Source organism: Ascidiella aspersa, chromosome 1 (assembly GCF_963924565.1).
Source record: "Ascidiella aspersa chromosome 1, kaAscAspe10.2, whole genome shotgun sequence".
Taxonomy (NCBI): Eukaryota; Metazoa; Chordata; class Ascidiacea; order Phlebobranchia; family Ascidiidae; genus Ascidiella; species Ascidiella aspersa.
In genome coordinates, this window is record NC_139447.1 from 3,372,234 (window position 1) to 3,400,224 (window position 27,991).

Below are 27,991 nucleotides of genomic sequence, written 5' to 3' on the forward strand. Positions count from 1 at the left end.
GATAAATAAACTAATTTTATTAAAAATGTTGAAAAAAAACTTTTATTTCTAATGAAAACATTTATTTCAACCCAAATCATTTGACTCAAAGCCTTAAGTCTAAGTCAAGCCATTTGTTTACGGACTTAAGTTAATATTTACTTTAAATGCTCACAGAAAATACAATAAAGTGTGATTCGAAATTTTAGTGGGTGTAAACTTAAAATATCGTTTTAAAATCAAGTTACAATTTTGGCTTTTTCCTTTATTTCTTTGCTGCCTGCGGCTCCAGCAGAATTGACCATTTCGCTGAAGGTTCCGGTTTTGTTTCTCAGTAGAATGTGCGGCGAATTCAGTTCGTCTATTCTTCCATCACTCAACACCTAAATGAGAAAGAATTCATTAAACACTGTAATAACACAACAAAAATAAATTTGTATTTTTAATTTTTAAATGTAACTCGTATACGCTCAATTAAAATCGTAGAAATACCTTCAAAGGGAAATTCTTTATTTTTTTTTAGATAAACATTATTTTTGTTATGTTAGTCTTTAGTTTTCCGTTTGAATTCCGTTAAATGTTAATTTTGTAATGAAGAATGCTTGTAATATACACCGGAAGCCATCACAGACTTATTAAATCTGTCGATCAATGATACAAACATGCCAGACAAACAACCGGCAAGACAGGCTGCATAAAAGAACCTGCAGAAAGGTTCGAAATAACGACTTCTAAGCCTGTGTATCTCAGTTGGTAGTGCGACGGTCCCGTATGGCCGGAGGTCGTGAGTTTGAACCTCACCGCAGGCTAGTTGTTTTTCTATCCAGTCCTTGTTTGCAATATAAATAAACTAACTAATTTCTCCCCTCTGAACCTGTAAGCTCAGTTGGTAGAACAACGGTCCCGGTATGACCGGAGGTCGTTGCACTGTCAGAGTGTAAAATGTAGATTGAAGACTTATATTTTTCTCTACATAACCAAACACTCACCATAACGCGGTCGCAATCGATGATGGTTTCGATCCGATGAGCGACTGTCAACACGGTGCAGTCCCTAAATGTTTCGCGGATCGTTTTCTGGATGAGCGCATCGGTTCTAAAAACAGAAAAAAATGAACATTTATAAGGATGGTTGTAGCTGTGAAGTTAGGGGTTAAACAGAATTATCCAGGTGTTAGCAAAAACAAAAGCTAGAAAGCGGAAATGAGTCGGAAAATCACGGCGATTTGTATTTTTAATCAGTGTAATTACTGCTATAGGATTGATTTGCAAAACGATATAAAGTTTTAGTTTTAAACAGTAAAGCTCATACAGCAATTTGAACTGAAAACTCATATAGAAAATTAAGTAGCATTTTGTTAATGTTTCGAATAAAAAACATGGGCCTCAACTTGTTTCTTCAACTAGAAGAATAACCACTGCCTTTTTAACCACTTATACCTTAGATCTACGTTTGCTGTTGCCTCGTCAATCACCAGCACCTTGTTCCTCCTCAGCACAGCTCGGGCGAGGCAGATCAGCTGACGCTGGCCAACGCTCAAGTTCGATCCGGCCTCGGAAAGTTCCATCTCAAGCTTAGACGGGAAGCTCTCAGCCACTTGCTTCATTTCAACCTGAAACGGACGGATTTGTTAACGAGCATGTCTATCTTGAAGTGGTTTCGTAAGGTTTACTTGAGAGGCATAACTAAAACCTATAAAGTAACAATATCTGGAGCGAAATAATCTTATATTATATGGTATCAAAGTAATCTATTATATCGAAGTAATAAAATAAAAAACATGCTGTTCCAATACGTGTGATTCTTAGGCGCCTGCCGGTTCCATACATTAGCATTTAGCTGGGGTCAACGCATTTAATGTAATGAAGAGTGTGTGGCGCTTCAATTTCTGCGAAAGTCTAGATGTGTTTGCAAATGAACTGGTTACAGACCTAGTTACGAAATAGGTCTTTTGAGTGCTTTTAAACTAAAAGCTGTTCTCATAACGCAATAAAAGCTGTTCTCATAACTCATAACGCAACTGCATGACGAAAAACAGGCGTCTATATTATCGAAGTACAGAAGTAATATGTACAACGGCATAATATTTAACCTTGTCGGAGTCGGAGTTAGTCCAAACCCTGTTTAAGCACAAGAATGTTTGCCTTTGTTTTAGATTATGAGCTTGTAGTGGGTTGGGATTATTGGGGGAGTTAGTGATGAAGTTGATGATGGCATAAAGTTAGGGTTAGGTAAAAGGTTATATAGATATTTCTTGTTCCGCATTTAGTTGTTGTCTGAATTTAGTTCTATCCCCAATCTAACTTTATTCTAAAATAATCATTTTGTTCGTATTGCGGGGGAATGGTAAAAATAGTTTACGACAAAATTATTTTATAGTCTTCATTTTGGTTTGATGTCTTCCGTTAGAAGAATTTGCTATTTAATGGCGTTAGGCTGACTATTAATCAACTAGGCTGACTATTTTACAAACTGGAAAACAAGTTTTATTTGCACCACTTTTAATTTGCCAGAAACCAGCATTTCTCAGATTCATCCTTACGTTTGTTGAAGCAACATGCACAGTTTTGTCGTTTACCTTTTCAAGAGCATTCCAAATTTCTTCGTCGGTGTAAACCAAAAACGGATCCAGGTTTTTTCGAAGGCTGCCCGCAAAAAGAACAGGATCCTAGAATAAAAACAAATCAAGTTAATGTTTAATCACAATTCGAAATTTTCCAGAAAATGTCAAATAAAAGTAGTTGCTGTTCGACTCGCTCCTCTCTCTAAGTCTGCGTAGCTCAGTTGATAAAGCGACGGTCCTGGTATAACCGAGGTCGTAAGTTCGAACCTCACTGCAGACTAGTTGTTTTTTCTAGCCTGTCTTGCTTGCATCATTGATCGACAGATTCGGTGGGTCAGTGATGGCCGCTAAATATTTTCATGTGACCAAACTAGGCTTAAAAAAGTTCCCTTTTTATTTATTACAATTCTGTACCTGGGGAATCACCGACATTGAGGAGCGAAGCTTGGTCAAACCGATCGTGGAAATGTCGACGTCATCAAGGAAAACCTGTCCGCCGCTGTGCTCATTCAAGCGGAACAGTGACGCAATAAGTGAACTTTTTCCCGCCCCGGTCCTACCGACGATTCCAAGCTGGGAACAAAATAATAAGAGGACGCTACACAAAAATCAAAAATGTCTTAAACCAGTGTTTCTTAACCCATGTATGGGTCGCTACAGAAAATTATGTCGCCGTTTAATTTGGTTGGGTCGCCAACTGTAGCAGTTTTATATGTTTATTTTTAGATTGATTGAATTTTATTCTGATTAAGATTTTTCCAGAATTAGAAAAAAACTGCGGAAAGCAATACGAGGGCTTTTATCAAATCAAATAAATTCAAACTTTGTGTGCTATTTTTTTATGTTCAATTTGCTTACAAAAACGTTCAGTAAAAATAACTTGGTGATTAAAGCTCCTAGACCTAGGATTTTGCGATTAAAAAAGTTAAAAAACACTGTGACGTAAATATTATACCAGAGTGTCAGTTAAAAGTAGTGGTAAACGAAGTTACCTTTTCACCGGGATTTGTTTCAAGGCTGATCTGTTTCAGCACATCAGGTCCACGTTTGTAATGGGCAAAGGACAAGTCGTGGAACCTAATGTTGCCCCTGGATGGCCAACCGGGCCCCGGGTCGGTTCCGTGAACCACGTGTGGCGCCTCTGATGTCAGCTTCGAATATTGATGAATTCTTTCCACTGACGTCATCTAAAACCGAATACAGTTTGTTTAGCTTGTGATTTTAAAAATTTCCTTGTTTTTCCGAGATGACAATTAGTTCTATGGCAAAAATTAAAACAAAGAAAAAATACTTAATTACCCTACTTACATATTTAAAAACAAACATAAATAACTGCGATAAGTGTATTGATTAAGCAAATGTCATGTACCCATTTGTGTGTTTAGGTAAACTATGCACGGATCTGTAATGCAACTTGGTAATGAATCTCCAAGCCAAAAAGTACGGCCAAATTGTCATAATCTTGATAAAGACGTTTTGATACACAAGTAAGGTTTGGATATATTTTAGTTATATTGCCTGATGATGATACAAGTTCGTATTGAAACATCTTTTTTTATTTTGTATATTAAAGAAAATAAACTTGTGGTAACACAAAACTGCTATGACAAGTTTACCAACGAAGAAATATGTAAAGTATGTGTGACTCAGGCTCAATAAGTTTTGCTCTGTATCTTTCGTATATCATAAACGTATAAAATGGTATTTTTAGTTTATTCAGCGTGTTTGTCAATTTAAAAAAAAAAATTGGCCCGCATCTCACAAAGTTAGCCAACTCCTGGTTTAGAGACCACAGTAAAGGCATCTATTTGTTGCTGTTTTTCAGAATAACAATACCTCCTTTTGTGGGACTGTTCCGAATAAAATTTACCAGAATGAGTTACAGATCGCCAGACAAATGTCTGGTCCAAATGGATTTAAGTTTTATGATCATGTGAACGTTTGTGGCAAATTTGACCTGAAGAAGTTGGGTTATAATTTCACAATCAGCTAGAGTTCGATTTTTTACTGCTGAGTTTAGTTAGTAGAGCGTCGTGGTTTGACCGAGGTCGTGAGTTCGAATCTCACATGCGGACAGCTGGAGGCACTGGAAAGTAGTACACACAATGCAACCTCGATAAAATCTTTAATGATATTTTAACTGTAGGTGTCACCTGGTTTTCGACTTCCGTGCTTAACCGAACACACCACTGAAAACTTTCCATAAGTTGAAGTGAGTAAAGCAGAATAAGTCCAACACTCCCAGCATTTGTCTCAACCAGTGACGAGGTTATAAGAGTGAGGAAAGTGACTGCTCCGATGAAGATAGTGCTGATCACCTCAAGACGGAAACTAAACCACCTCGTTCCACTTACGAAAAGAAACCACGCGCCTGGAAAAAATTGTGAGAAAAATGTAGAGGTTTTGTTTTGGTATTGTTTTTGGGTTCATAAAGAGTCCGAGTGCAAGAAAAATGTAAAAGTTTTGCTTAGCTTTGTTTGGGAACTAAGTTGTTGTTGTGTTCCTTTGCATGTAAAAGCCAGTTAGAAGTGTCAGTGTTGTAGGCTGAAAATCATTTCAAAATAACTTAAGTCCCCGTCTCTTCTTTCTTACAAGGATTTATTTATCCTTTAACTTTACAGGTGATAATCTAAATGTTGTGTTTTGCGACAACAGTAGAATTTTCTGGTCTATAAAACGGAGTCTTACTGCTGTGCAAGTTCTGGTATTCGTGGAATCGTTCTTCGAAGACTTCTTGCATCCGAAAAGCTCGCACAGTTGTCATTCCTTGCAAAGTTGACGATAGATGGGAGAACACTGGACTTCTGTCTTAGTAACAACAATGTAATTTGAAAACTAAATTTTAAAGTTTTTTTTAATAAATTTGTACGCCAACAGATTTTAGGTCTTACATGAAGTTTAAATTGTTGATTTACTGGTCATCACTCTGACTTACGCAACTATTTAGCTTGCTCGCTAAATATTACAAAGTAGCAAGACAAAAATTCGGACATACAAAATGTACAATGGAAATCGAAGTAAAAATCCCAGTAAATGGTTTTAAAAAGAACAACGTGAACTTTTAAACAGCAAACAAATTTCACAAATTGTTGCAGGGATGTCTTACTTGCTGCTTCGATGCGCTTGATATCACGTGACGTCTTGACGTAATAGTGACGTAACCAGACGAAGTAAAGCACGAGCGGAATTACAATGACCAGCACGAAGTAGTTGATGATGGCACAAAGTATGACGATCGAAACAACAAGGAAAAACGTCTGCAGAGAATTACACGGTTAGTTTGGAGGGGTGCGTGAGTATATCGGACTGCGGCCGATACCTGATGCCGAGTTGTAGTGTATATTATGTCCGATAATATCGAATCGCAGCCGGTACCTGAGTATGCCCGATAATATCGGGTCACTTAAACGACCGATATAGCAAGTTTTAGTTTAAATAAAGTATATCCGATAAGACCCGATCATAACCGATACCCAATGCCAAGTGGTATTTCAATAGAATTTAAAAGAGTTGATGTTTTTTGATTAGTTAGATTTCTTTGAGCAAAACATCCCCGCCCCCGCATCTCTGCTTGAAGCAGCGAACACAAAAGCCGAGTTAAAGTCCTGCTAAATTCACAATGCTCGCAAAATTGCGCAAATCATTTCAAGTCTTCAAGGCAAAAGCGTGGTATTTGCGACAAATACGATTAGTTTAACAGCAAGCTAGAATTGTATACTTACCACATTACAGGTGCATCGTAAGAGTTTTATGACGCAATTTCACCACAACGCCTTATTATTGCTACTACTTAATGACAAATTTCTTACAAATGAAAAGTCGAGATACATCCAAGGCAGCATTTCGTCAATCTGTCCCATGTCTTTGGAAAATCGATTCAGTATACGACCTAAGGAAAAACGAATTGCTTAAAACAACCTCGAATTATTCAACCTATCATTGAACATTTTTCACGAATAATCAACCAAGAATTTAAGGGTAATTTATCTTCAAACATCCTTTAACGTGGCTTAAATGCTGAATATAGAACTTTTCTAACAACTAAACCAGAGGTTCGTATAAGAAAAGAAAAAAATCTTTTTTTTACCGCTTGGACTAGCGTCCAAATGACATTTTAAAGATGATGCCATAAATTAGACTTCCATGGACCATCTAAATCTAGTTCACCTACCCCTACGGGGTTCACCGACCCCAGTTCAAGAACCCTTAACTGAACTATTTACCTAATCAATCAATTTCTCGTACTTGATTATAATTATAAAATGCAAAAGGCTTAAAAATCAACTTGAAAACATTACAACTTCAGGAACGAAGTTAGCTTGACATTGAGAATTTAAATTTGGTTGGGGTAAAACTTACCAGTCGGGTTTGTGTCGAAGAATCGAATTGGAACTTTCAGAATGGCCGCCAACATCTTGTCGTGCATGCGCCTCCCTGACACCAGCAAGTGGCGGTTTTGGTCGACAGCGCGAATAAACATGGCGACGATAAAAGCAACCGTCAAATCTGCGGAATGTAATTATTGCATTTGAACTCTGCTCTCGTGAATTCTTCTCTCATTTCACAACGTATAAATCTTTCGCCTTTTACTAAAAAAAAATTACATTTTAATAAATCCCGTAAATCTTTCGGGCACTAACCCGCAGCATTTTTCACACATTTTAACTACCACCAAAACAAAAAGGAAAAAACGATTTTCCTTCTGCCCCATTAGCACTAAGGAAATTTGTGCCCAAACCCGATAGATATACCTTTCAAAGGTTTTCTGCTTGTTTCAGCATTTTATTGACGTTATTTGGTCTCCGTTTCAATAGCGATATACCTTTTTGTCCAAATATCGGTAATCGGTATCGCAATAAACTGTTAATTATCAGATATATCAAATCTAAATGGCGATGCTTACATGTCAATATGCGAATAAAGTAGTCGTCGTCGAATTCGAGTTCCGGCTGTGGTGTACCAAATGGAAGGGTAACATTCGCGCTAAAGTTGTTTGATAAAGATGTGGTTACGTTGACGTGGAACGACACAGATGCCTCTGCCCTGCAAAATACATGAAAATTTGATCAGGTTGTTGTTTTTATGTTTGGCACACGTTATATTATAATAAGTAGATAAAATAGCCTTTGTAAAACTTACCGCTGTTTTGACAACAGATATCATCTGACCTTATCAGGGTAAAAATATTTAGAGGGCGATTTTCATCTATCAATATTTTTGCTGTTGAAGCAAGTTATTTAAGTGATTATTCAATCTAAGATTAGTAGAATTTGGAAGAGTTTTACGATTTGTTTCCGCGTTTAATTCAGAACGGAAGCCGATCCGCGCGTTAAATTGAAAAGCGGTCAGCGCGACCCCTAGTGCAGAAAAATCTTGATGAGAATCTTAATAAATCTAAGCATATACCGCCGTCGGCGACCCAAACCAATGAGAGGTGACTAATTGTTTTACGTCGCGACCCACAGGTTATGAAACACTGGTCGAGACTCTATTCTACTAAATCAAGAGTCTTTAATATATTTAATAACGTCCAAGGGTAAAATGCTTGTTTTATATTTATGGTAAAACGTTGACAATCATGCTAATGGTGCGACACCATACAACGATTTCTAAATTATCAAAAAATTATCGTTGCGGAACATTATAACTTTTGTGATGATGTTTGGCCCTTGCAATAAACATAACGTTTATTTGGGAAGGAAAACACGTCACAAGATATACTTAAAATGATCGATTTCACAACTTTAATAATCATAAAACAGCCGATAGCAGTTGGAATTGTTAACAAACATTTCGGCAACCTGTTCAAATGACACCAAACGCTCTTAGATAAAATACATTACATAAAAACACAAAAAAAATGCAAAGAAAAAAAGCATGATAAGAAAACAATTAGCGCTAACGTAAAGCCTCTAGACACCACTTTCCCGAAGCCCCAAAATATCCATCGTAAACGCAGAAATACACTTACCACACGGAGATCCACCAATCACAAACCACGAAGAGCGCTTGGTTGACGAGTACGATGAGCAGAAGTATGGCGAACCCCAGTTTATCGCTGGCCAAGTATTCCAGGTAAATCTTAAGTCCGATGCTTCCCTGGGCTTTTGTTTCCTCTTGAGCAATGTCTGCCACGTAATCTGCCTGGAGGTGAACGTTAAGCAGTTAAATCTTATACAGCTGCTGTAAAATCTAGTCGTAACGCCTGTAATTGAGAAAAAATATCTTTATATTTGACAATGGCATTTAAACGTTATACAAAAAACATTTTAAAAAGGGCGTATATGTATACTTAAATATACTAAAAAATTGCTTTAAAAAAAGAACTTAAATTTAAGCCGTGTAATTTAAAATTCAGCAGCATTTTTCACATAAAAAGGGGGAGCCAGGTATAAAGTATAAATATATTTTAATACTTATTAAACTAGTTTTAAAAGGTTAAAAGATCCTATCTTAGCGCCTGAAATTAAGAATAAAATTTATAAAAAAAATTGATATTTTATGGAAAAAAAAACATTTATTGCACACCTTTTACAATAATTTCAGCGATAATTATCTCGTTTAAGAAACGTTTAAAAACAAATATAAATTCAATAAAATAACTACTTTCTACCTTTTCATCCGCTTGCTGTTGTGAAACACCAATTAAATCCAACTCGTTGGACTTGTGCGATTCATCACCTAGAAAAAAATCCAATTAAAGCCATTCGACTACCCAATATAGGCATAGTGCATAGCACGAGTAATAGCTATAAATGTTACGGACAAAATAACAATATTTATATAAGTTTTCTATGCTTCTCTGTCAAGTGCAACCATGCGTTATGGTATGATTCCTTTGTGTATTTCGGCTTTGTTTTCGCACCCCTTTTTAGTGCAGTCTTTGTTCACTTTCTGTTGCAATCTTCGTATGGCAGTTATCTGTTGGAATCGGCTAAGTTTAGTTGTGTATATGCTCGCTATTGTAAGATAATTGCAATTTAGTTAATGTCTAGTTATGTAAAGTGTTTTGGTAACATTTTGTTTGTTGTTATTCTTTAAATGTTTAGACGATTAAACCAACACCGTAATGCTAAACACCTAGGTACTGTGAACTTCAGAAATCTCAATGTGTCCTCTACTGTATAACTCCAACATGTTCTGTATGATGTAAACGCCTTTCTATGTCATGATTTGGAATGAACCCTCTTTGGATACGAACTGTATTTGTTTATCCGTTGCCGAATTCGTGCACCGTTCTCTCACCTTCATTGCCATAATATAACACTGAAAACCACAGTTTGTGCAGTTAGAGGACAGTTGTGAATTTCTGACTCATCGTGCCCGATGACGTCACCTACGACAAAGGCAAAAGCCTAGGTTTGCTAACTTGTAAGCCTATGCGTGACAGTCCTAAAATTTTGGACGTCACATCATTTCTGAAGAAACCAGACTCCTGTTACCAAGAAACAAGGTGTCTGAAACTTGTTGTGTAGCATTTATGGTGTTGTAAGCAAAATGCCTGGATCAAATTCTAGTATATCCTCCAACGAAGATGTAGAGGGGGTACTAAGTCAAAGGTTACGTTCTTTAAAATCATCACGAAGTGGGCTGCTGGGTGCTGTTACCAGAGCAAAAAATATTTTATGTCACTTAATGCTAGATGTTGCCAATCTCAAGGAAGTACTGAATGCAAAGGAAACCTTCGACAGTGCCTTGACAAAATGCCTAAATTGCTGCAGAGAATACCATATTGCAATCCCATTATCACTGCCCACCCAACAGCAGGAAGCGTTGGACAAGATAGAGTCCCTGGAAGAAAGCAGGGACAACATTAATGATAAGTATCAGGCATTTATACAAGATGCCACGGCCAAGATTGGGTCTACCAGTCGAAAATCATGTAAATCATCTTATTCCGAAAGGGCAAGCTCTAGGTCTTCCCATCACTCACGTCGTTCTAAGGGATCTAGTGTGAAATTCTTTGGCTCCTTTTCAAGGTCTAGCAGAAGCAGCACACGCTCAGTAAGGGAGCTGCGCCTTGCTCAGCTGCAAAGCAAGCAGGCCGAGACGGAGGCACAATTAGCACTTCAGGTATCAGCTGATGAGGTTAATGAAGCCAAGAGGATAGCTGAAGAAATTAAACGGAAGGCCAAGGAAGAGGAGGAGGCACTGAGAGTTATGCTTGGAGAAGAAAAGGCAGAAGTTGCCCGCAAAGGACGGGAAGAAGAGGCCCGAAGAAGGCAAGAAGAGGAAGAACTTGCCCGCAAAGGACGGGAAGAAGAGGCCCGAAGAAGGCAAGAAGAGGAAGAACTTGCCCGCAAAGGACGTGAAGAAGGGGCCAGAAGAAGACGAGAAGAGGAAGAATATGCTCGCAAAATACGAGAAGAAGAGGCAAGAAGAAGGCAGGAGGAAGATGCAAATGCTAAGGTGAAGGTGCTCAAAATGAAAATGGAGCAGGCAGCATCCCAAAGGAAAAGGGAAGAGGAAAGGGCTGAGGCAATGTTGGCCAAGGCAAAATTGGTTCATCGGAAAAAATCTTACAAAGCACAGTTCAAGAAATTCAATAAAATAACTACTTTCTACCTTTTCATCCGCTTGCTGTTGTGAAACACCAATTAAATCCAACTCGTTGGACTTGTGCGATTCATCACCTAGAAAAAAATCCAATTAAAGCCATTCGACTACCCAATATAGGCATAGTGCATAGCACGAGTAATAGCTATAAATGTTACGGACAAAATAACAATATTTATATAAGTTTTCTATGCTTCTCTGTCAAGTGCAACCATGCGTTATGGTATGATTCCTTTGTGTATTTCGGCTTTGTTTTCGCACCCCTTTTTAGTGCAGTCTTTGTTCACTTTCTGTTGCAATCTTCGTATGGCAGTTATCTGTTGGAATCGGCTAAGTTTAGTTGTGTATATGCTCGCTATTGTAAGATAATTGCAATTTAGTTAATGTCTAGTTATGTAAAGTGTTTTGGTAACATTTTGTTTGTTGTTATTCTTTAAATGTTTAGACGATTAAACCAACACCGTAATGCTAAACACCTAGGTACTGTGAACTTCAGAAATCTCAATGTGTCCTCTACTGTATAACTCCAACATGTTCTGTATGATGTAAACGCCTTTCTATGTCATGATTTGGAATGAACCCTCTTTGGATACGAACTGTATTTGTTTATCCGTTGCCGAATTCGTGCACCGTTCTCTCACCTTCATTGCCATAATATAACACTGAAAACCACAGTTTGTGCAGTTAGAGGACAGTTGTGAATTTCTGACTCATCGTGCCCGATGACGTCACCTACGACAAAGGCAAAAGCCTAGGTTTGCTAACTTGTAAGCCTATGCGTGACAGTCCTAAAATTTTGGACGTCACATCATTTCTGAAGAAACCAGACTCCTGTTACCAAGAAACAAGGTGTCTGAAACTTGTTGTGTAGCATTTATGGTGTTGTAAGCAAAATGCCTGGATCAAATTCTAGTATATCCTCCAACGAAGATGTAGAGGGGGTACTAAGTCAAAGGTTACGTTCTTTAAAATCATCACGAAGTGGGCTGCTGGGTGCTGTTACCAGAGCAAAAAATATTTTATGTCACTTAATGCTAGATGTTGCCAATCTCAAGGAAGTACTGAATGCAAAGGAAACCTTCGACAGTGCCTTGACAAAATGCCTAAATTGCTGCAGAGAATACCATATTGCAATCCCATTATCACTGCCCACCCAACAGCAGGAAGCGTTGGACAAGATAGAGTCCCTGGAAGAAAGCAGGGACAACATTAATGATAAGTATCAGGCATTTATACAAGATGCCACGGCCAAGATTGGGTCTACCAGTCGAAAATCATGTAAATCATCTTATTCCGAAAGGGCAAGCTCTAGGTCTTCCCATCACTCACGTCGTTCTAAGGGATCTAGTGTGAAATTCTTTGGCTCCTTTTCAAGGTCTAGCAGAAGCAGCACACGCTCAGTAAGGGAGCTGCGCCTTGCTCAGCTGCAAAGCAAGCAGGCCGAGACGGAGGCACAATTAGCACTTCAGGTATCAGCTGATGAGGTTAATGAAGCCAAGAGGATAGCTGAAGAAATTAAACGGAAGGCCAAGGAAGAGGAGGAGGCACTGAGAGTTATGCTTGGAGAAGAAAAGGCAGAAGTTGCCCGCAAAGGACGGGAAGAAGAGGCCCGAAGAAGGCAAGAAGAGGAAGAACTTGCCCGCAAAGGACGGGAAGAAGAGGCCCGAAGAAGGCAAGAAGAGGAAGAACTTGCCCGCAAAGGACGTGAAGAAGGGGCCAGAAGAAGACGAGAAGAGGAAGAATATGCTCGCAAAATACGAGAAGAAGAGGCAAGAAGAAGGCAGGAGGAAGATGCAAATGCTAAGGTGAAGGTGCTCAAAATGAAAATGGAGCAGGCAGCATCCCAAAGGAAAAGGGAAGAGGAAAGGGCTGAGGCAATGTTGGCCAAGGCAAAATTGGTTCATCGGAAAAAATCTTACAAAGCACAGTTCAAGATGCAGCGTAAGAGGCATGAGGTTGACCTGGTCGCATTCGAGGCTGAACCGGTGGGATCCTGTGATTCTAGTCATGAATACAGGTTGAATCTGTCCCCACTAAATCAGATAGATGCTTCCAGGATGGGAAGTTCTGCTCACTTACAGCAGGCTGCCCGTGACCTGGCCCCGATGGACTATATGATGCCTGGTGAAAGGCAGACCACTCCTGCTTTCACCCCCTTGTTGCTGCCAGAATCAGCAATTGTACCGCAGCCTAAGTACCCTGTTGCCCATCAAAAATCACCAAAAAATGTATCTGCCAATCCAATCTTGCCTGTACCTTCACAGGCGCAACCTATGTGCCGACAAACTGACACGATGCAGGGGGCTTTCAGTCCTTCAATGGGGCCGGTCTCCTGCCACAAACCTTCTCTCTCACACGAGAGCTTTGCCAAAGATGACATTCACTATGGAAAGGCCATTGTGGATTTGGTGAAGAGTACTAAAACCATGCTGCATGGATTTACTTTGCCCAAAAGAGAGCTACCAAAGTTCTTTGGGGATCCAATGCAATACCACAACTTTATGAAGCGATTTGATGAGACTATCACAAAGCATTTTCCTGATCCTGCTGTACAACTTCAGTACTTGGTGGACATGTGCCAAGGAAAGGCATATGACGTTGTCAGTGGGTGTTGTGCCCAGAGCCCATCCGAATTGGGTCTGGCTACTGCTCGTGAGTTATTAAAGGATAACTTTGGGCGCACAGATTTAGTTGTAAATGCACATGTTAAAGAACTGACGAATGGTCCTGCAATCAAGGTCGGAGACAAAGACGGTCTTCGTTCACTAGCCTCACGCATGACAAATGCTCTTATGATTTTCCAATCTTTGGGCTGTGAGTCTCAGTTAGACTACCCCCAATTCTTAGTTCAAATATTTCAACGATTGCCCAAGTACATGCAGGAAAAATTTGCTTCTAAAGCCAGCTCGCTTTATCAGAAGAATGGAAGTGTGACATTTGGTAACCTAACTGCATACATTTCCAAAAAGGTCAAAGAATCTAACAACATTTTTGCTGAATCGATGACACCCGTTGAGGAAAGGGAAACAAAGGACGAGCCACAGAAGGAGAGCAAACATGTTGCATTTTCGACACAAACCACTCCAGGCTCCCCAAAACGAGTCCATGCAGAAAAATCTAGACCTCTAGAGAGGTCTAGGAAGAAGGATCCTCCACCCTGTGTGGTTTGCGCCAAACCGCATCCGTTATGGGTGTGTGATGAGTTCCAGAAGAAGGAACAGCTTGACCGCTGGACTGCGGTTAAAATTAACAACTTATGCTTCAACTGCCTTTCTCGAGGCCACAAAGCAGATAAATGTGTCTGCTCAACAAAATGTAAATCCTGTGGAAAATCACATCATACCCTTCTACATAGTGATGAACAAGAAAGGGAAGAAAAAACCTTTACGCCAACTGAGGTAAAGGAGGAATCTGACAGTCCTACAGAAGAATGTCATTCATATCTTGCTGTAACTACACCCAATGTAAATAGGAACAGAGTTAGACTCAAGGTGGTACCAGTCCAAGTGTGGGGAAACAACCCGAATCAAGTAGTGGAGACATACGCATTACTGGATGAGGGTTCGGACACTACTTTCTGTACATTGGGTCTAAAGCAAAGACTTCAGCTAGAAGGAAAACAAGTTACCAGAAGACTCGCTGGCATAAGTGGCAGTAGGGATCTGCAAGGATATGAAGTTGGGCTGTCTCTGAAAGGGATTCAGGAGACTGATTCAATCCATATTGAGGATGCCTTTACTGTGAATAGTCTACCTAAACTAAAGGAGAGGATACCTACAATGGAAGATGTGCAGCGTCATTCGCACCTAAGGGGACTTACCTTTCAAAAGTTGCCCAAAGCAGAAGTGGATATTCTCATTGGGGCCGGTGCACAAGAAGCCCATTCCATTCGGGAAGTGCGGTATGGAAAACCAAGTCAGCCAACAGCCATTCAAACTGGACTTGGATGGACCCTAGTTGGCACTGATGCGCCAGAGGACAGCTGTGGTAAACGGTTTACCACAGATGACCTGTGCCCAAACGGCATTTCTATGTTCATTGAGGACAAAGGGGAAATCTCTATGATGAATTCAACTGTAAAAAAGGAAGACAGACAGCTTGCGTTACCATGTGAAGGTAAGGATGACAAGCTGTCTTTGGATTGTGGAAAAGCAAAAAAACACCTTCTTGAGAAACAGAGGCAATTTGATATGGGTTGGTCGCTGTTTCAGAAGTAGCCTACATTGAGAAGACCAGTCATCACCTAGAAATGGGAAAACCAAGGAAAGTACTTGGTTGGGGAAAGCCACAAGCGAAGAAAGCTCGCCGTTGCATTAATCGCAAGTTTGCGATTGGGTTTGACAGGACTGCCAAGCATTCTGGCAAATCTGAGGTTTTTACGGAACCAGGTGGTAGTGACGCTCTGACATTTCTGCTCAGAAGAGGGTCTACCATTAAACCCAAGTTCACTAACAAAAGAAACTTCATTCAAGCTAACCACGAGTTACATGAAAGAAAGGAAGTACACAAGACAGATGATGACAAGAAATTCTGGCGTGCAGTACGATGGCTTAGTGACCAGTTTTGGAAAAAAGATGGTTGGAACCGATGAACAACTTCAAAGTCGGAGATGTTGTGTTGGTAATCAATACTAACACAAAGAGAAGAGCATGGCCCATAGGACGGGTTAAGCAGGTCATTCCTGATCAGGATGGAGTTGTACGGAGGGTTCGAGTCCGAACACATGGCTTAACCTTGAGGAGGGACATTCGAAGGCTGTGCTTGCTGGAACGTGGTTAAGTTTTTACTTTCGTTGCATGCTGTTTCTATTTGTAAGCTGCTCATTCTTTTTATTTCTTTATCACATCCCTCTACATATGTCATTTTTGCAAACCTGTTGCTACCTATGTGAACCTTCATCTTGCCGTACTTTTTACTTTACATGCCTGTGTTGTGAAGTTGTGTTATTTTTTAAATGCCAACATTCCGAATACGTTTCATACTTCATATTGCTGCCCACTACCCATTGTGTTGCCTGAATGTTCATTATCAAGTATTAAGGAGTTGCTTAAGATAGCCTACTGTGTGTTTCTATCAACATTTCAATTTACTCATTGTGTTTCTTAAAATGTGATTTTCAAGTATTGTGAAAATGGATTCTTACTAGTCCTTTATGCTTACTCCTAATTTTCTTCATTTTGGTGGTCCTAATGTATGTTTTCATTTATTTTGAACGTGCTTTATTCTAGCCTTTACATGCCATTTTGTCATCTTCAAATTGCCTTGCCTAAACTTGTCATTGCTGTTTACCTCCTAGAACAAATATTGGTGCAAATTTGTAGTTTGATATGAAGCATTTGAACTGTGCATTTTATGAAACTCCTGTCAGTGTCTTGTTGAATAACATTTGTGCCCTTGTTTCTTTTTCAGTCCAAGATTGCAATGTTCATTGTTAGTTTTATTGAGAAACTTATAATCGAATTTTGGCTTCCCAGCTGTTTCTTTTAAACAAAACATTTGTGTTTGTGTACCATTTGTTCTTTTCTCCGTCTTTGTTTTGAAAAATGTTCTCCATGCTTTCTGACATTTTTGGGGCCGGAATGTTACGGACAAAATAACAATATTTAAGTTTTCTATGCTTCTCTGTCAAGTGCAACCATGCGTTATGGTATGATTCCTTTGTGTATTTCGGCTTTGTTTTCGCACCCCTTTTTAGTGCAGTCTTTGTTCACTTTCTGTTGCAATCTTCGTATGGCAGTTATCTGTTGGAATCGGCTAAGTTTAGTTGTGTATATGCTCGCTAATGTAAGATAATTGCAATTTAGTTAATGTCTAGTTATGTAAAGTGTTTTGGTAACATTTTGTTTGTTGTTATTCTTTAAATGTTTAGACGATTAAACCAACACCGTAATGCTAAACACCTAGGTACTGTGAACTTCAGAAATCTCAATGTGTCCTCTACTGTATAACTCCAACATGTTCTGTATGATGTAAACGCCTTTCTATGTCATGATTTGGAATGAACCCTCTTTGGATACGAACTGTATTTGTTTATCCGTTGCCGAATTCGTGCACCGTTCTCTCACCTTCATCGCCATAATATAACACTGAAAACCACAGTTTGTGCAGTTAGAGGACAGTTGTGAATTTCTGACTCATCGTGCCCGATGACGTCACCTACGACAAAGGCAAAAGCCTAGGTTTGCTAACTTGTAAGCCTATGCGTGACAGTCCTAAAATTTTGGACGTCACAATAAAAGATAATATTAACATTATAACATGAGTTTTATCATTCATAATAGATTAGTTTGTATAAAACGTCGATTAAGTCTAGTTTGTTGCCTTGTCGTAAGGGTACCATCGCAATGAAATCTGCAGAAGAGTTGTTGTTGAGCAATGTTTTCACTGAGACTGTTTTTGATTGTACCGCTAGCTGGAAAAGTGAGCAAAATGCTTTGACCTCTACAGCCGTGGTTATTTAACTTGTATTAGTGAGGAAGTTTTAAGATATCCGCTCAACACATTTTAAATACATGTCTGACGTCGCAAACCAGTATATTAGAGAAACCGGCTGTTTTCGGTACTATAAATGTGAAACTGAAATAGAGTTTCTAGATACTCAAGAAGAAGCCGAAATACGTTTCTAAGCTGAACCCATTGTTTGATTCTGTTTATTTTTCAAATTATACACCAAGATTTAAATCAAGATAAGATCTTGATGGACTTGAAAAACTCGTTCATTAACCCGAAGTGTTCCACGGACACCAGTTTAGGAAAACTCTTGAATAAACGTTTTACAATATGTTTAGATAGATATTAATCCTTGTTAAAATATTCATGACGTTCCCAATGAATTCAAGAAAGCAAAAACGCTAACCGGGTAAAAAATTAGAGAGTCACATCTCAAGAGCAAAGTATCATTAATCTTCTAAACAGTTTGGTCAGCGCGAAAAATACCTGGGTTGGATTTCGCTTGGTCATCGTCGTCATGCTTGAGTAGCGACGCGAAATCTGTCCCGTCAGCTTGAAGCTCAGTAAAGCTCCCGAACCCAGCAACTTTGCCCTTTTGAGGAAGGTTTGTGATATCAAGTTGATTGGATAATTTTATAAGTATAATATCTATGTTTAAATACAATTATGTAACTTGTAAAAGCTGTGTTTGAATATAAGTTAACTTTTTAATACAATGACTTGTTACGGTAACTATTTGGAATGGGATTTGACTTGCCATTTACTGAATTGGACATAAACCTTATCTTAAATTGGCCTTAAACCTTATCGGCACGACTTGTTTGCAACACTGGCCTGAAGTGGTGCCTTGTTAGTCGACTCACCTCCTTTAAAATGACGATTTTGTCGGCGTCTCTGAGGAACTGCAGCTGATGCGTGACCAAAACGCGGATCTGTGAAAAGCTGTTTTTCAGCTGGTTCGAAACAGCGACGTTTGTACGACAAAACGTGTTGCTATTATCGTTAAATGTAATGTTTTTGATGTAAGAATAGCTCTTTCGCATAACTACCACTCATGCGACAGATATCCGTGTTGTAAATCAGAAAGTACATTCGGTAATAGTTTATCTGCTGTGTCTCGTCACTGTGCGGATCAAACAACGCATTCGATATTCTGCTAATTTTAAATTATTCACGCTTACTAAAAAAAACGCATTAGTTAGAAACACAGCTACATTATTTGACGCAAACCTATTGCGCCTTCGTTGTATGGTACATTGCGTGGCGTATAAAACAAGCTTTACATAAAATATTTGTAAAAATAGTTTTGAAAAGTAATGAAAATTCTGCTAAGTTGTTTTGAATAACTTTTAACATACTGCAAACACTATTGCCTTTGTTTTAAATTATACAGCACTGCGCAAAACCATCAGAACACTTGCGCAGTTTTGTATAATTTAAAACGAAGACAATACTATTTGCAGTATGTCAAAAATTATACAGAAATTCTCAAATTCTCGGCCACTTGCAAAATTGGCTATCAATTAAGCTTTACTAATAAACCTAAACAAAGTGTATAACCTTTTTTTTTTTGCAAAGTAGAAAAAACAGTGAGGCGATTCGAATTTAGTTTTTTCGCATTTAGTTTCTATATTTTGACATTTTTTTAAGTACTAATTTACAAACAACGCATTCAGTATTTTGCTAATTCACTCTTTAAAATATTCATGCTCACTAAAAAACGCATTAGCTCAGTGCAAAAACTTTCTTGTGATAAACACGAATTTAAAAATATCGTCGCCATGCTATATTTTTATAAAATCAACGCCACAACCTAATGTGCCAAAGATGATTGCGTCGGTACGACTAGCGTGTGACGTCAAGCCTTATGACGTCATACCTTGTCCTTCAGAAATCCGCAAATGCACTCGGTGAAGATCTGGTTAGCCACAGCGGCGTCCACCGCGCTAAGGGGGTCGTCCATCAGCACGATGCCGCTGTTCCTCCTGTAGGCCGCCCGGGCCAGGCTCACCCGGGCCTTCTGGCCCCCGCTCAGGGTAACCCCCTTTCACCCACCAGCGTCTGGTCGCCGGATTTTAGGGATTGCAAATCCTTGGAATAAATTGAAATTACTTTGTATAATGACCTTGTTTAATAGTTTTAATTGTTTGTTCATAGCTATGTGAATGCCATATTTAGCTTTTCAAGTAATCGTTAAGATAAGATTTCACGTTTCAGTATTTAGTTTTTTAGTTTTTCCTCACTTTAGCTTCAACACATATGATTCGCTACAAAGCAATATCGGTAAAAATTATACATAAAAACAGTTTATCATCAAGACTATTTGAGCTATTAGTAAGACGTAAAGAATAAATAAGCAAACTTTCTAAATGAAATTACTGTTTAGTTTGTTTCCTGATTATAGCTTCAACACATATGATTCGTTACAAAGCAATATCGGTAAAAAATGATACTATAAACAGTTTGTCGTTATGACATTACTAATAGTATGACGTAAACAATTAATATACAAACTTTTTACGCAACTTGACAGAAATACAGCACATCTTTTTATAGATAGGCAAATGGATATACACGTTTTTTTATAATTGCAAATGTTTATGTAAATTTGAAATAAAAAATCGACAAAAATTGTGAAGGATAGCAACCTTTGGAATCCATAAACAAGCAACTTTAAAACACCATTTGCTATTTAACGCAGTCAACCAACCTTTGTAAGAGCACATGCTTTGACCACGTCATCAAACCTCTTCGCTTCGAATTCCTCCCCGAAGAGGATGTTCTCCCTCACTGACCCCGAGAAGACCCAGGGGACCTGACCCGCGTACACTATCCGACCCCGGCTCTTGATTTGACCCCACTTGGCGGGGAGTTCCCCCAGAATGGCGCTTAACAGCGACGACTGAAAGAGATTAAGGTATTTTACTGTTAATCTAGAAATAACTTCTCAGAAAGAAAATGATTTAGCACACAAGATTGTCATTTTATTGTCTTAACAAAAACATAACTCGAAAAGCATTGAACAACGCAAGTGTGGATGATTCTCATGAAATGCAGTTTGCTTAGATTTGTTTAGACTTCTTACCTTTCCAGAACCAACTGGGCCGATAACAGCGATCAACTGGCCTTGCTGAAATTCCAAGTCAATGTTGTCGAGAACAATGTCCTTCTTAACCTTCGCGTCTTCCTGAAATTGAAAATAACAATATTTAGCTAAATAAAATGATTTCATAGCTAACTAAGCTCCACACAATGGCAATAAAGAATACTTCTTAAAAATTTAGCAAAATACAAAAATTAAATTTGAAATAACACAAAGTTTCAAAATTAAAATCGACCACCTTTAGTTTTACTATATAAGCTCTTAAAATATTCCAAATTCCTGGACAAGCATGATGTTATACCCCTCACATTAAACAGTATAAAAGTTAAACCTATTAAAATTTAAGTTCTTACCGCATCTTTGACCAATGCAAGGTTAACGTCTTCGTAGGAAGCCGTGAAGTTTTGGAAGGCGATCGAGTCGCATTCTTCCGAGGGTTTCGTGTTCGAATTCACCTCGACGACATCTGACCCGTTGGAAAAGTCAGAGCTCTTAATCTCGTCTAGCATTAAAAACTCCTGCGAATGTTTATGGAACATTATGGTTGGTGTTTGGAGTACGACGTGGGAAGAATATCAAAGTTCATACAGGAGAAGTAGCATTTTGAACGTTTCAAATAAATCATTAAATTATTTAGTTACAAAAAGATATTCGAACGTTCAAAATGCTAACTGTATGGCCTTTAATACTCTTACAGCCTCTTCCTACGAAAGTGGTAAGGAAATTGTAACTCGGATAAAAACCTATAAGAAGGACAGTCACATCCTTTTCTCCAGAATACGGTAAATGCATTACAAAATTAAAACCAGCAGTAATATTATGCTGGTACCGAAAAGGTATGTGGGTACAATACCCTTTATTTTTCCAGCCTACTTACACAAACATATCGGGAAACATATGAAGAGCCTACTTAAACAAACAATTGGAGTCATGATACAACATAACATACAACTTCAAGTTTAATTATTCAGATAGGTGTTTGATACTATACCTGGATTCGTTTGAAGCTGATTTTTGTCTCAGCCAGTTTTTCGACACCTAATGGAAGAAACACGCCAAGCGGAACGCGAAAAGCATTGAACAACGCAAGTGCATAGAACACCTAGATATAAAACAGATACGTTAAATGCTGAACAAAATACCCTATAATGTTAAATATCGGTATTAAAATACGTTGAAAAAGTAATTTAAAAAAACAAACTTTAACAGTAAAACGACTTATGAAAAATTAAGAATTCGATCTAACATTCACGTATCTTTGCATTATAATCCAATTTTGAACTCAGAATTGCATATTTTCCTTTGGCATATGTACTTCCTGGTTAAAGAAAAATCTTCAATGGATTTGTACTAATATTTGAAGAGTCAGAATATGTTTTTGTACTTAACTATACTTTACTATTTTACTTTAAAAATTGTTTTCAACAACAGTACGCAAAGGCAGGTTCCCAAACAAAATTGATTTCTTCAACTTGATCATCTGTTTCTTAAACCCCTAATCTTAAGAAAAACTGACTTACCCTTGAGGGTAGAAGATGGCCTCCGAGTTTGACGTAAACGACAAAAGTGGCGAAAATCATGACGCGAAAAGATATATACGTCATCGCGTAGTTGTAAGCTTTCAAGTAAGACCCGAAAATAAATCGCTTGATTTCCTGTCTAAAGAAAAAAAAGCTGGATTGTTTTTGCACAACTATAAGTCAAGCCTGTATAGTGGTGGAATATGCCTAAAGAACAATTCTTTTTCAACTGCTCTTCAACTAAACGTGTAAGTTAACTGACAACCATACGAGTATTTCTTGCAAAATTATTCTAAACTTGCTGCCTGCTTTGTGTTTATGTTATAGTACAAACTATTGCCACCAGGCATAGTCTTATTTAAAAACAATTCCTCCGGTAAATCTATATCTTCTGCAATGTTTCGACCTAGTCAACTTCTTTAGGGTGAATGACGTCGAACACCCATAAGAGGAGAATATATCTAACAAGCAGAGGAGGTGTTTTATGATTGAGCAGTTGTCGAAATAGCTTAAAGAGCATATCCTGTTCAACTTTTCTAAACTTAAACGCTTGTTTAACTGATAACCATACGTAAATTCTTTCTTGCAAAATTATTCTAATTATGTTGAAGCATGATGTCCAAGACCATAGAGATGACGTTTGTGAACGTTTTGTCTTAATATACTGGCTTGAGGTTTAAGTTAGACGAAGGTTAAATGTCGAAGCTAAATATACAGGTGGCATGTTTCAATAGTTCGAATAAATATTTATTTATATTTAACATGCGCATTTGACTTCATTACTTCGTGGTTTAAAATATGGATCAGTTTTATTTAACAATTGCCCTAAACCCTCAAATTCATTCCAAAAATATTTCGATTCAGCGTGGTTAGCAACAATTTGTTACTAGGATGCTCTAATGTCAAAATGAAATCTCAAAGACACGTTTTCAAATTTACCTTCTAACTGACCCAACCAAGGAGGCGAAGGGCTTCTCCCAAGCGTAGAGCTTCACAATCCTCATGGCCGCAAGCAGTTCGTTCATCATTCGGATTCTCTTGTCAGTCTGAACGGCTGTCTTTCCTCTAAGAATATATGCGGGGTTAAATGAACCCTAATATTAAACTAAAAAACAACTTGAGCCAATCACAATGGATTGAGAAGTTGTGTCTTCGGCTTGCTTAAGCGCACAATGCATCATTTAAAGTGCTACTCAACTCTAACCATAAAAGGATAACTTATTTACAGTAATTTTAATTAAATAGTATGGCTTCTACTATAACTGCTTTGATTTTTAAACCTTGAATGTAATCATATTGTCAATGCATATAAAAAGTACAACGTAAGTCTTCAACAGATTAACGGAATCGATCAATGAAGGGTTGTCATGCAAGCCAGGCTATAAAAACAACAAGCTTGTGGTGAGGTTCAAATTACGACCTCCGGTCATGCGACCGTCGCGCTACCAACTGAGCTGCACAGGATCAGAGGGGGGCGAGTCGAGAAACAACCTTGTATCCTATTAGTGCAAACAACCTTATAATGACGGGAATTACAGTTAAAAGTAAATTTAATAAAAGATGTATACACGTACAGTCGTATAACTTCAACAACTGTAATCTAGCCTATCTAAAGTCGTTGTTTGATAAAATATAACAGCTTACGTATCATAACACACCGTATGTCATCTACAGACCGTAGTACACGTATAAATATAAAGTATTTAAAATCCTAACCTGATTTTGCCAAACAGTCGACCAATGACGATCTGGCTAAACATCCCAGCGCCAATGATCGCTAATCCGACGAATGAGGAGACTCCGATTTCCCGCCAAAGCAAGTAGATTGCCGCCATTGCTTGCAAAGGTCCAAGCCAGATATAATGGAGAAAAACGAAAAACTGAACGAAAAAGAAAGTTTTAATTAAAAATAGATATGGGACACCAAAGCTTGTGAGGGGAACAAGAATTAAGGTAAGTTTTTCTGATTGGAAAACTTGGGGGGGGGCACATTGCCTTGCAATTTGCGATATTTTACGGATTATTGTCTAAGATTAATTCAACAATAAGCGTTCTGTTAACTTTCTCATGCGGGGACAGACAAACACTAATATTAGCTTTCCCAAACACAACACACACACTTAGTTTGCAAACGTGAAGCCGTAATTAAGAAGCAGCATAAAAACACATAACACTGGAACGACCGTAAGTGCTCACATGAAAAAATATGTATCACAAGAGAGACATACCCAGTCGAACCTTATGACGTCGGTCGCTCCAAGGTTTAGGATCTGACCTGTGGTTGTGCTTGCAAGTGACTTGCCGCTCAGTTTAAGGGTCTGAAAAGCACGTTGGTTAAACAAGGATTAATATAATTGTTTCGAATTTAAAACCGCGTCTGATTTTCGCAAAAATAGTGAACTCTTTGGTTGACAAACAATCGCCAAAATATTTTCAAATGTGGCAAGAAATCTATAAACAACAGTTTACATGGAAATTAATATAGCAATTAGTCAATCTTGTCTAGTTTTGCAGCTCCCGAATTAATTTGTCACAAACAGATTTAACTGAAAAAAAAATGTTTTTTTCATTACTTGTTCTTACTAAAATATGTGGGGAAAATGATTTGACTTGACGTTATATTTTTGCAATGCTTGAAATATTGTAAGTTACTAGAAATGCATGGTTTACTATGAAGTTCCTGCTGTGCACCAACAGCGTGCAGCGAGCAATGATGCTTTATTCGTTTCTCGAACAGCTTCGTTTAAAACTGTGTTCAGTTGGTAGAACGATGGTCCCGTTATAATTTTGAGATCGAAGCTCAACACAGGCTTGTTTTGCAAACAGAATGCAGCAGGCAACCGTGATGCGGCTGTTTCTCGACTCGCCGTTCCTTGAGCGTAGCTAGCTCAGTTGGATGACGGTCCCTGTGTAGCTAAGGTCGTGAGTTCGAACCTCGCCGCAAATAGCTTTACAAACAGAGTGCAGCAGACAATGATGCTATTGTTTGTAGCTCAGTTGGTAGAACGAACAGAACTTTACTGGGATATGGTTATTGTTTAAAACACCTGGTTTCGACTTGACACATTTTTGAACCGGGTCAAATATTTTTCGATTTACACCACTTTAGTTCTTGATAGACTTTTTTCAACATAGCTCTATTGTATTTACCTTTTTGTACATAAGAGCGCACGTAGCGACTCTAAGATGCCAGCCAATGGAATCGCATTTGAAGAAGTACCACTGATGAAGAAATGTGAAAAGCACAGCTGTGAGTGTGATAGCAGCCGCATAGAGGTAGGCTTCTGTCAATGTTGAACTTCCTTCAAAGTATCCAATAAGTCCGGCCACCCAGAGAGGATTTAAAACAGCGACAGTTTCCTAAACAAACGCAAAGAGATTTAAATTGCAAAACACTTGGGGCGACGCCGAGTCCAACAAACCTTTCGAAGGCAAGAAAGAAAAAGATTGAAACCATTTATGTGAACGAATTATTGTTACTTCAAGGGCACATTCTTTATATTAAAGTATAATGATAACAAATCAATTGACACATCGTTCGTAGACAGAAGTTTGTATAGGTAACAATTTGAATGTTTTAGCCTAATAGCACCGTAGCTTTTTAAAAGTCTTGTTTTTTCAATTAGTGAACATCACTTTTTTTGGGAGTGGCGTCAAGAAATCTATAAAACACGTTTAATGGCCTACTTGAATATTTTTTATATAATGAAATTCTAACAATTCTGCCTTAATTATTACACATAAGTCATCATGAAACACAGTTGCAACTTAATTCCAATAGATTAAGATTTTAAAACAGTTTCAAAAACATGACACAATACATAATATACTTACCTTAACGATTCAGCTTTAATTATTACACAAAAGTCATCATGAATCACATTTGCAATAGGGTTCCAATAGTTTAAAACCAATCTTAACTCATAATAAGAACATTAAAGCCTATACAGAAGTAAGTATCATTTTAAACGTTTCGAATAACTCTTTATTCATTTTCAACATGCAACCATTATGCTCCAAAATCGTAACTCACTTTAAGGAAGGCAAACACGCCGTAACTTATCCACTGATAGCGATAAGTCCTGAATGCTGCTTTCATGAGACTTGGACGCTTGCCCGAATCCTTCGCTTTCTTCATTTCTTGGTTCCATTGTCTGTTGAATAAAATGTAGTTTAGTTTTATGAAAGATACACAAACATATGTATTAATAACAACTGTGGCCTAGCCCCTCGGAAGCTGGATATCCTTGATTTTTTTGATACTCCCCTGTTGTCAACTATACGTAAAAATAAACTATCTGCGGTAGTTACAGAAGTAGGCTATATTTGGAGATACTATTTATTGAAGAAAATTAAGAGACAGATATTAGAACACTATACCTTTCCAAACGTTGGCAGATTGCTGTTGAAGTGTCGTTCTTTAAAAGTTGGTACAAATCACGAGTTTCAAGATTCTTTTTGTTGCCGAGGTTAAACATGTCGTTCATCCACCTGCGAAAGTTAAACATTTGACGTGGTGTTTTGATGCTTATGGAAACTATTCGATTAGTACAATTATTAGGAACCGTCAGACAAGAAGATTTTAAATAAAGCATAAAAATAAAAAAACACGTATAGGTATTGTTTAACATTAAATTTTCCCTCATAAAAAAATGCCCTTTTGCCTCTTTTAACTATACGTAAATACAAAACACTTCAATTTCCATAAATAGATTTAGCCCAAAGGGTCGTGCGTTACATCGCACCCTTGAAAAATAAAGTAAACGATATAAAGGCGTTTTTTTTTCACTTTCTTTAAATTAATTAAATCTTTGTAATGAAGATTTTGCATTGAAACCTCTCCAATCTAAAAGTTTTACAAAATAAGCGAACTCTGTGGTGTTCGAAAGCCCAATACCTTATGACGTCACGTTTTTTAAGTTACTTATTTAAGCCATTACGTTTAAGTAACTTTGTGGCGTCATATTTTATGTTGTTTTTTCCTGAAATAGTGGGGGGGTGGGGGGCTTGAATCAAAACACCACACAGTTCGCTTGTTTTGTGTTTTAGGTTAAAGAGGTGTTGCTTTTAATTAAAACGCTATATTCCGAAGATTTAATCGGTTTGCGCAAAGTGAATAACGCCTTTATCATTTGAGTTGCCAAAAAGTTAGTTTTACAGGTTTAGAAGTAACTTTGTGACGTCGCGTTATGACGTAACTTGTGACGTAATCTCTGATGTTGTTTTATGCCCTCCCCGTCACCCCGACCACTTTAAGACATTTCTTAAAATAGAAAAACGGCTAATCAAACCTAGTCAGTTTTCTTTCGTTAATAAACAAGAATCTCTAAACTCCATGCTGAGTGTTGCTTACCAGAAAGTCAGGTAGGAAAATATGTTGGCCTTCTTCATAGGGTTTGGACGCAGCTCATTGGAACAAACCATGTTTCAGCCAAACCCACAGGGCTGTTAAGCAAGCCTTCTTAGAGATAGAGCCTTGTTAACTTCACTTGCATCTAAATTTGGATCACTCGATTTGTTTTCAGCTGCTTTGAATTAAATTAAAATGAAATTAGGGCTGTCAACAAAAAAACTCTCTCGGACATTTAAAAAATGTCTTTGCAACTGCATTAAGTTAGTCGACCGCCAGTTGATTATAAGGCGAAAACTGACGCGTTGTTAACATGGAGCCAACTCGTGTACTTCTGCCACTATTTAAGCTCGCTTCAAAATATTTTGGAACTATATTGAGCTGACAAGACCAACGCAAAACGTTTTGCTTTTGCCTTAGTGGTTCTGCCTGCGCGACAACTTTCTGAGAATTTGATGGTTTCTGTTTAG

The 27,991-nt window shown here is 38.1% G+C and overlaps 1 pseudogene; it reads right to left on the reverse strand.

Annotated features, from left to right (window-relative positions):
• Positions 1–218: 218 nt before the first annotated feature.
• On the reverse strand, positions 219–27,574 carry LOC146166576 (ATP-binding cassette sub-family C member 4-like; annotated as a pseudogene).
• Positions 27,575–27,991: the final 417 nt, after the last annotated feature.